Raw genomic sequence first — 10042 nt, 5'->3', positions numbered from 1 at the left:
ATATTTTCCTTAATAACTAATGCTTAGATAAATGGATATTCACAGGTAAAACATAAAATTGGATTCCTAATTTACAGCATATACAAAAATTAACACTAAAATGGTCAAAGATCTAAATGCAGGAGCTAAAACTGTAAAACTCAGAAGAAAACAGGGCAAATTTGATGATCTTTAGTTTAGCCATAGATTCATGTCTATAACAGATAAAACAAGCAACAAAAGAAAAATGAGAATAAATTGGCCTTCCTCAAGATGCTTGGGCATCAAAGAACACTAACAAGAAAATTAAAAAAAGAAAAAAGTAGAAATGATGCATTGTTGGCATAGCATACATCTGTAAATATTATGGTATAAGAATATATGAAGAGAGCATAACTTAACAACAAGTAAACTACTTAATTTCAGCAAAAAAAAAAAAAAGCTTACAAAGACATTTCTCCAAAGAAGATACAGTAATGGCCATCAAGCACATGAAATAAGGCTCATCACCATTGTTCATTAGAAAAACACAAATTAAATCCACAATGAGATACTCTTTTATACCAATTAGAATGTATATTATCTAAAGAAATAGAAAATTGCAAATGTTGGTGACCATGTGGAGAAAATAGAAATTTTGTGTGTTGCTCTTAAAAATGCAAAATGATGTGTGCTATGGAAAACAGTTTGCTGGTTGCTCAAAATAGTGGACAGAGAATTACCATATGATCTAACAATCCATTCCTAATTATAAACTCCCCTAAATTGAAGCCTTATATTTAAACAAATACTTGTATATGGATGTTAATAGTAGCATTATTCAAATTTACCAAAAGGTGGAAACAACCTAAAAGCTTGTCAATGAATGAATTAGTAAAATATTTGTACAATGGAATGTAATTTCAGTTAAAAAGCAAATAAAATACTAGCACATGCTACAGCATGCATGAACCACAAAAATAATATGCTAAGTGAAGCATTACATAAAGCATCATACATCATATATCTTTGATTTATATGAAATATAAAGGATAGTAATTCCATCAGCCAGAAAACAAATTAGTGGTTGCCAGGGGCTGGAGGGAGTTGGGAAAAGTGAAAACAATGATTAATGTGTCCGAATTCTCTTTTGGTGATGATTAAAATGGTTTGGAACTTGATAAGAGTTGAAGGCTGAACAGCATCATGCATGTGCTAACTTCTACTACATTGCTCACTTGAAAATGGTTAATTTTAATTTACATGAATTTCACTACAATGAAAAACGCATTAATTATTTATTTTTGACTTCAAAAAATTAAGAACTTCTGGTATTCAGCATTTTCATTTCTTGTAAAAGAAATGAAAAATCATAGATTGGAGAAAATATTTATAAATCATATATATCTTAAAGAAATTTCACGCTTCATGTAAAGTCTGTCAACTCTCAATAAGAATACCCAATTAAAAATGGTCAAACATTTGTTTGGATACTTTATCAAATAAGACATATTGATGTTAAACGATAACATGAAAATATATTCAGACTCAGTAGTCATTAAGAAAATACAGACTAAATCTGCAATGTGATACCACTACATTGCCTATCAGGATAAATAAAATTTAAAAGATGGACTGAGCAAATGAGTAAATAAATTGTGTTGTTTTCATAAAATGAAATACTCAATAGACATAATATAGAAAATAATTAAACTGTAGCTACATGCAACATTGTGGATAAACCTCAAAATAATTATGCTAAGTGAAAAAAAAAAAAAACACCAAAGAGGTACCTAATATATGATTACATTGATAAATTTACACAAAATTAAAAGTCATCTGTAATAACGAAGAACAGATTAGTGGTTGACTGAGGATAAGAGTAGGTGAAGAGTGGATATGTGAATAGAGTTATGAGGGAGTGATTACCAAGGGGCAAAAAATAACTTTGGGAAGTGATTATTATATACATTTTCTTGAGTGTGTTGATGGTTTCCCAGGAGTATATATGTGTCACATTTATCTACTGTACATTTTAAACATCTGTAGTTAGTTTTGTTTCATTTATACTACACTAAGTGTCTTAAGAAACATGAAAAATGGAAGTATTTGAGCAACTATGTGCATACACTGAACGAGGTGTTTTAATATATATTATCTCAAAATTTCCTTCCAAAATTTAAATCTGAATTTTCACATGCATGTTACTATGTACCATGAATCCATAGCCAAAAGAGCTACAAAATTTCTGGATAATTAAAATATGAGAAAATTTAGTATTCTTTTTTTTTTCTTTTTTCAAAAATGAATTTCATCACTTAATATTCTTTTTCTCCCTCTTTTTCTTGGGAATTTCAAATTTAAAAGTTAATTTAAGGTGATTTAAAACGTGTGTCTGGCTTAATAAAAGACAAGAACAATATTTTCTTGAATAATATACATGATATTTCCGAAGTAAAGCTTTTCAACATTAAGACAAAACACAATTAAGAAATTTGTATCATTTATATTCATTAGAAAATGTTAATATCATGCTACGTGAAAGTATCTATGTACTAATGAACTAAATTTATTTGCTAGTCTACCTATCTATCTATCTATATGTTTCTCTCTCTATATATATATTTCTCAATAAGACAAAGTTCAGTTCAGGTTGAGATTATAAAAATATATTGTCCAATTCACCACTGCCTATCTGTTTATGGCAGTCCTGGGACTTCACTGCTGCCTGTGGGCTTTCTCTAGTTGTGGAGAGAAAGTTTCTCATTTCAGTGGCTTCTCTTATTACAGAGCACAGGTTCAAAGTGCACAGGCTTCAGTAGTTGGGGCTTAGTTGCACCACAACTGGATATTGCAGTTGAGCTATTTCAAATTCTAAAAGATGATGCTATGAAAGTGCAGCATTCAATATGCCAGAAAATTTGGAAAACTCAGCAGTGGCTATAGGACCAGGAAAGGTTAGTTTTCATACCAATCCCTAATAAAGGCAATGCCAAAGAATGTTCAAACAACTGCACAATTGCACTCATCTCACACACTAACAAAGTAATGCTCAAAATTCTTCAAGGCAAGCTTCAACAGTACATGAACTGAGAAATTCCAGATGTCCAAGCTGGGTTGATAAAAGGCAAAGGAACGAGATATCAAACTGCCAACACCCATTGGATCATTGAAAAAGTATGAGAGTTCCAGAGAAACATCTACTTCTGCTTTATTGACTACACCAAAGCCTTTGACTGTGTGGGTCACAACAAACAGGAAAATTCTTCAAGAGATGAGAATACCAGACCACTTGACCTGCCTCCTGAGAAATCTGTATGCAGGTAAAGAAGCAGCAGTTAGAACTGGACATGGAAAAACAGATTTGTTCCAAATCTGGAAAGGAGCACGTCAAGGCTGTATATTGTCACCCTGCTTATTTAACTTATATGCATAGTACATCATGCAAAACGCTGGGCTGGATGAAGCACAAGATGGAGTCAAGATTACTGAAGAAATATCAATAACCTCAGATATGCAGATGGCAATGCCTTTATGGCAGAAAGAAAAGAAGAACTAAAGAGCCTTTTGATGAAAATAAAAGAGGAGAGTAGAAAAGTTGGCTTAAACTTAACATTCAGAAAACTAAGATCATGGCATCTGGTCCCATCACCTCATGGCAAATAGATTGGGAAACAGTAGAAACAGTGACAGACTTTATTTTCCTGGGATCCAAAATCACTGCATGTGGTGACTGAAGCCATGAAATTAAAAGACGCTTGTTTCTTGGAAAAAAAAATTATGACCAACATAGACAGCATATTAAAAAGCAGAGTCTTTACTTTGCCAACAAAGATCCATCTAGTCAAAGCTATGGTTTTTCCAGTAGTCTTGTATGGATGTGAAAGTTGGACTATAAAGAAAGCTGAGCGCCGAAGAAGTGATGATTAACTGTGGTGTTGGAGAAGACTCGAGAGTCCTTGGACTGCAAGGAAATCAAGCCAGTTTATCCTAAAGGAGTGTCCTGAATATTCATAGGAAGGACTGATGTTGAAGTAAAAATCAAATACTTTGGCCTCCTGATGCAATGAACTGGCTCATTTGAACACACCCTGACGCTAGGAAAAATTGAAGGCAGGAGGAGAAGTGGACAGCACAGGATGGGATGGTTGGATGGCATCACCGACTCAACGGACATGAGTTTGGGTAAGTTCCCGGAGCAGGTGATGGACAGGGAAGCCTGGCGTCCTGCAGTCCATGGGGTCGTAAAGAGTCAGACACCACTGAGTGACTGAACTGAACTGAACTTACTGAATATTTTTTGATTGGGTGTTTTATTTTTTTTTATAATTTGAATCTATATGAGCTCTTTGTATATTTTAGAAATTAATTCCTTGTTGATCACATAATTTGCAATTTTTTTCACATTCCATAGTAAATGGAATGTCTTTACCATATCTTTTCACTTTGTTTATTGTTTCTTTTATTGTTCTAAAGCTTTCTGAGAAAGACAAGTATCATATGATATTATTTATATGTGAAATCTAAAAAAATATATACAGGTGAACTTATTTATAAAGCAGAAATAGATTCATAGATATAGAAAACAAACTTATGCTTAACCAAAGGGGAAAAGGGTATGAGGGATAACTTAGGAGTTTGGGATTGACATATACAAACTACCATATATAGAATAGATAACCAGAACCTACTGTATAGTACAGGAAACTATATTCAATGTCTTGTAGTAATATATAATGGAAAAGAATCTGAGAAACAACAGATATATATGTTATATAACTGCATCAATTTGTTATATCCCTGAAACTAACACAACATTGTACATCAATTATACTTCAAGGGGAAAAAATTTTTTTAAAAATAGATTTTCATCTGTCAATTGATTCAGTATCTTATCTTATTGAACACTTTGATCAAATAGTAGCTTATTTTACAGATTGCTTTTGAAACTAGAACAAGTCAGTACATGTTGAATTTTAATGACAAGCTTATTTTCAGGCAGATTTTATTTGGTACTCAAAACATGATTAATCTCATGAACTGGAGGTCTAATATCTATCCTTAAAAATCTTGTTATGTTGCTATTAATGATTCCTGTAGAAATGAACCTTATTTTGTTTGTAAAATGCTATGATGTATTTAAATATCTCAGCTGAACAGTGTTTGAAAATTTATATTGCATTCTAATTTCATTTACTAAAGTTATTGCTCACCTTTTTATTGTCATAGTATTTCCTATTATTAATATTATTAAAATATTATGGTATTTAGATCTATCTGTCATTCCATCAGTGCTGTGCTGTGCTAAACCACTTCAGTTGTGTCTGACTCTTTGCAAAACGATGAACTGCAGCCCACCATTCTCCCCTGTCCATGGGATTCTAAAGACAAGAATACCAGAGTGGGTTGCCATGCAGGGGATCTTTCCAACCCAGGAATCAACCCACCTCTCTTGCATCTCCTACATTGGTAGGCAGGCCACTAGTGCCATGTGGAAGCTTCACCCATCTGTCTATATATAGTGTATCAAGAGAATATGAAATTTTAAAATAGAAAGCGTTATAACATAATTTAACAGATAAAGCCTGGATTGCTTTTCAGTCGCTAAGCCATGTCCAACTCTTTACAACTCTATGAACTGCAGCACGCCAGGTTTCCCTGTCCTTCACTATCTTCTGGAGTTTGCTCAAGCTCATGTCCATTGAGCCAGTGATGCCATCCAACACTCTCATCCTCTGTCATGCCTTCACTTTCTGCCCTCACTCTTTCCCAGAACCAGGGTCTTTAAAATGAGTCAGATCTTCACATCAGGTAGCCAAAGCACTGGAGTTTCAGCTTCAGCACCAGTCCTTCCAGTGAATATTCAGGGTTTATTTCCTCTGGAGAAGGGAATTGCAAACCACTTCAGTATTCTTGCCCTCAGAACCCCATGAACAGTATGAAAAGGCAAAATGATAGGATACTGAATGAGGAACTCGCCAGGTCGGTAGGAGCCCAATATGCTACTGGAGATCGTGGAGAAATAAATCCAGAAAGAATGAAGGGATGGAGCCAAAGCAAAACCAATACCCAGTTGTGGATGGGACTTGTGATAGAAGCAAGGTCCAATGCCATAAAGAGCAATATTGCATAGGAACCTGGAATGTTAGGTGCATGAATCAAGGCAAATTGGAAGTGGTCAAAAGGAGATGGTAAGAGTGAACACCGACATTCTAGGAATCAGTGACCTAAAATGGACTGGAATAGGTGAATTTAATTCAGAGGACCATTATATGTACTATTGTGGGCAGGAATCCCTTAGAAGAAGTGGAGTAGCCATCATGGTCAACAAAAGAGTCTGAAATACAGTACTTGGATGCAATCTCAAAATCGACAGGATGATCTCTATTCATTTCCAAGGTAAACCATTCAATATTACAGTAATCTAAGCCTATACCCCAACCAGTAACACTGAAGAAGCAGAAGATGAATGGTTTTATGAAGACCTACAAGACCTTTTAGAACTAACACCCAAAAAAGACGTCCTTTTCATGATAGGGGACTGGAATGCAAAAGTAGGAAGTCAAGAAACACCTGGAGTAACAGGCAAATTTGGCCTTGGAGTACGGAATGAAGGAGTGCAAAGGATAATAGAGTTTTGCCAAGGGAACACATTGGTCATAGGAAACACCCTCTTCCAACAACACAAGGAAAGACTCTACACATGGCCATCACCAGATGGTCAACACCGAAATAAGATTGATTATATTCTTTGCAGCCAAAGATGGAGAAACTCTATACAGTTAGCAAAAACAAGACTGGGAGCTCACTGTGGCTCAAATCATGAACTCCTTATTGCAAAATTCAGACTTAAATTGAAGAAAGTAGGGAAAACCACTAGACCATTCAGGTATGACCTAAATCAAATCCCTTATGATTATACAGTGGAAGTGAGAAATAGATTTAAGGGACTAGATCTGACAGATAGAGTGCCTGATGAAAAATGGACGGAGGTTCGTGACATTGTACAGGAGACAGGGATCAAGATCTCCTCATGGAAAAGAAATGCAAAAAAGCAAAATGGATGTCTGGGGAAGCCTTACAAATAGCTGTGAAAATAAGAGAAGTGAAGAGCAAAGGAGAAATGGAAAGATATAAGCATCTGAATGCAGAGTTCCAAAGAATAGTGAGGAGAGATAAGAAAACCTTCCTCAGAGATCAATTAAAAGAAATAGAGGAAAACAACAGAATATGAAAAGCAAGAGATCTCTTCAAGAAAATTAGAGATACAAAGGGAACATTTCATGTAAAGGTGGGCTCGATAAAGGACAGAAATGGTATGGACCTAACAGAAGCAGAAGATATTTAGAAGACGTGGCAAGAATACACAGAAGAACTGTACAAAAAAGATCTTCACCACCAAGATAATCACGATGGTGTGATCACTCACCTAGAGCCAGATATCCTGGAATGTGAAGTTAAGTGGACCTTACAAAGCATCACTACGAACAAAGGTAGTGGAGGTGATGGAATTCCAGTTGACCTATTTCAAATCCTGAAAGATGATGTTCTGAAAGTTCAGGACTCAATATGCCAGCAAATATGGAAAACTCAGCAGTGGCCACAGGACTGGAAAATGTCAGTCTTCATTCCAATCCCAAAGAAGTGAAGTGAAGTGAAGTGAAGTCGCTCAGCCATGTCCGACTCTTTGCGACCCCATGGACTGTAACCAACCAGGCTCCTCCGTCCATGGGATTCTCCAGGCAAGAATACTGGAGTGGGTTGCCATTTAAGGCAATGCCAAAGAATGCTCAAACTACCGCACAATTGCGCTCATCTCACACACTAGTAAAACCATGCTCAAAATTCTCCAAGCCAGGCTTCAGCACGTGAACTTCCAGATGTTCAAGCTGGTTTTAGAAAAGCCAGAGGAACCAGAGATCAAATTGCCAACATTTGTTCAATCATGGAAAAAGCAAGAGAGTTCCAGAAAAACATCTATTTCTGCTTTATTGACTATTCCAAAGACTTTGACTGTGTGGATCACAATAAACTGTGGTAAATTCTGAAAGAAATGGGAATTCCAGACCACCTGACCTGCCTCTTGAGAAACCTGTAGGCAGGTCAGGAAGCAACAGAACTGGACATGGAACAACAGACTGGTTCCAAATAGGAAAAGTAGTACGTCAATGTTGTATATGTCACCCTGCTTATTTAACTTATATGCAGAGTACATCATAGGAACGCTGGGCTGAAAATAGCACAAGCTGGAATCAAGATTGCCGGGAGAAATATCAATAACCTCAGATATGCAGATGACACCACCCTTATGGCAGAAAGTGAAGAGGAACTAAAGAGCCACTTGATGAAAGTGAAAGAGGAGAGTGAAAAATTTGGCTTGAAGCTCAACATTCAGAAAACTAAGATCATGGCATCTGGTCACATCATTTCATGGGAAATAGATGGGGAAACAATGGAAAAAGTGTCAGACTTTATTTTGGGGTCTCCTAAATCACTGCAGATGGTGATTGCCGCTATGAAATTAAAAACACTTACTGCTTGGAAGGAAAGTTATGACCAACCTAGAGAGCATATTAAAAAGCAGAGACATTACTTTGCCAACCAAGGTCCATCTAGTCAAGGCTATCATTTTTCCAGTGGTCATGTATGGATGTGAGAGTTGGACTGTGAAGAAAGCTGATTGCCGAAGAAATGATGCTTTTGAACTGTTGTGTTGGAGAAGACTCTTGAGAGTCCCTTGGCCTGGAAGGAGATTCAACCAGTCCATTCTACAGGAGATCAGTCCTGGGTGTTCATTGGAAGGACTGATACTAAAGCTGAAGCTCCAATACTTTGGCCACCTCATGAAAGATTTAACTCGTTGAAAAAGACTCTGATGCTGGGAGGGATTGGGGGCAGCAGGAGAAGGGGACGACAGAAAATGAAATGGCTGGATGGCATCACCGACTTGATGGACATGAGTTTGAGAGAACTCTGGGAGTTGTTGATGGACAGGGTGGCCTGGAGTGCTGTGATTCATGGGGTCGCAAAGAGTCGGACACGACTGAGCGACTGAACTGAACTGAACTGGTTTGATCTCCGTACTGTCCAAGAGATTCTCAACAGTCTTTTCCAGCACCACAGCTTGAAATCATCACTTCTTCCCCACTCAGCCTTCTCTATCATCCAATTCTCACATACATTCATTAACTACTGGTAAAAGCATAGCTTTGTATACAGAGACCATTGTTGCCAAACTGATGTCTTTGCTAACTAGGTTTGCCATAACTTTTCTTCCAAAGAGCAAGTATTATTTAATTTCATGGCTGCAATCATTGTCCGCAGTGACTTTGGAGCCCCTCAAAATAAAATCTATCATTGTTTCATTTTTTCCCATCTATTTTCCATGAAGTGATGGGACCAGATACCATGATCTTACTTTTTTAAAAATAATAATAATAATAAAATAAAAAATAAATTTAAAAAATGATTTCATGAAAAGGAAAAATAATAATAATAAATTTTAAGCCAACTTTTTCACTCTCCTGTTTCACCCTGATCGAGGCTTTTTAGTTCCTCTTAACTTTTTCCCCTTCAGTTCAGTTCAGTTCAGTTCAGTCCCTCAGTCGTGTCCAACTCTTTTCGACCCCATGAATCACAGGACGCCAGGCCTCCCTGTCCATCACCAACTCCCGGAGTTCACTCAAACTCATGTCCATCGAGCTGGTGATGCCATCCAGCCATCTAATTCTCTGTCGTCCCCTTCTCCTCCCACCCCCAATCCTTCCAAGCATCAGAGTATTTTCCAGTGAGTCAACTTGTCTCATGAGGTGGCCAAGCTGATCTCCTTTAGAATGGAATGGTATATTCTGCATATCTGAGGTTGTTGATATTTCTCCCGCAATATTGATTTCAGAGGAGATAAGTTCCAGCAAAGTTATTAAGTGATTCTAATAAACGGATAGTTCTTGGTATATCTTCTTAAATATCAGAGACAAAGGCAGTAATTTCACAAGAAATTGATTTACTTTTCCAAGGTAAATTTGAAATAGATAGAACACAATGTGTTTGTGTTAAGTGTTTTTTTTTTTTTAATGCAAACACA

Source organism: Moschus berezovskii, chromosome X, assembly GCF_049115385.1.
Source record: "Moschus berezovskii isolate FMDL1 chromosome X, NW_MosBer_1.0, whole genome shotgun sequence".
Taxonomy (NCBI): domain Eukaryota; kingdom Metazoa; phylum Chordata; class Mammalia; order Artiodactyla; family Moschidae; genus Moschus; species Moschus berezovskii.
Note: the sequence above shows the minus strand (reverse complement) of the source record.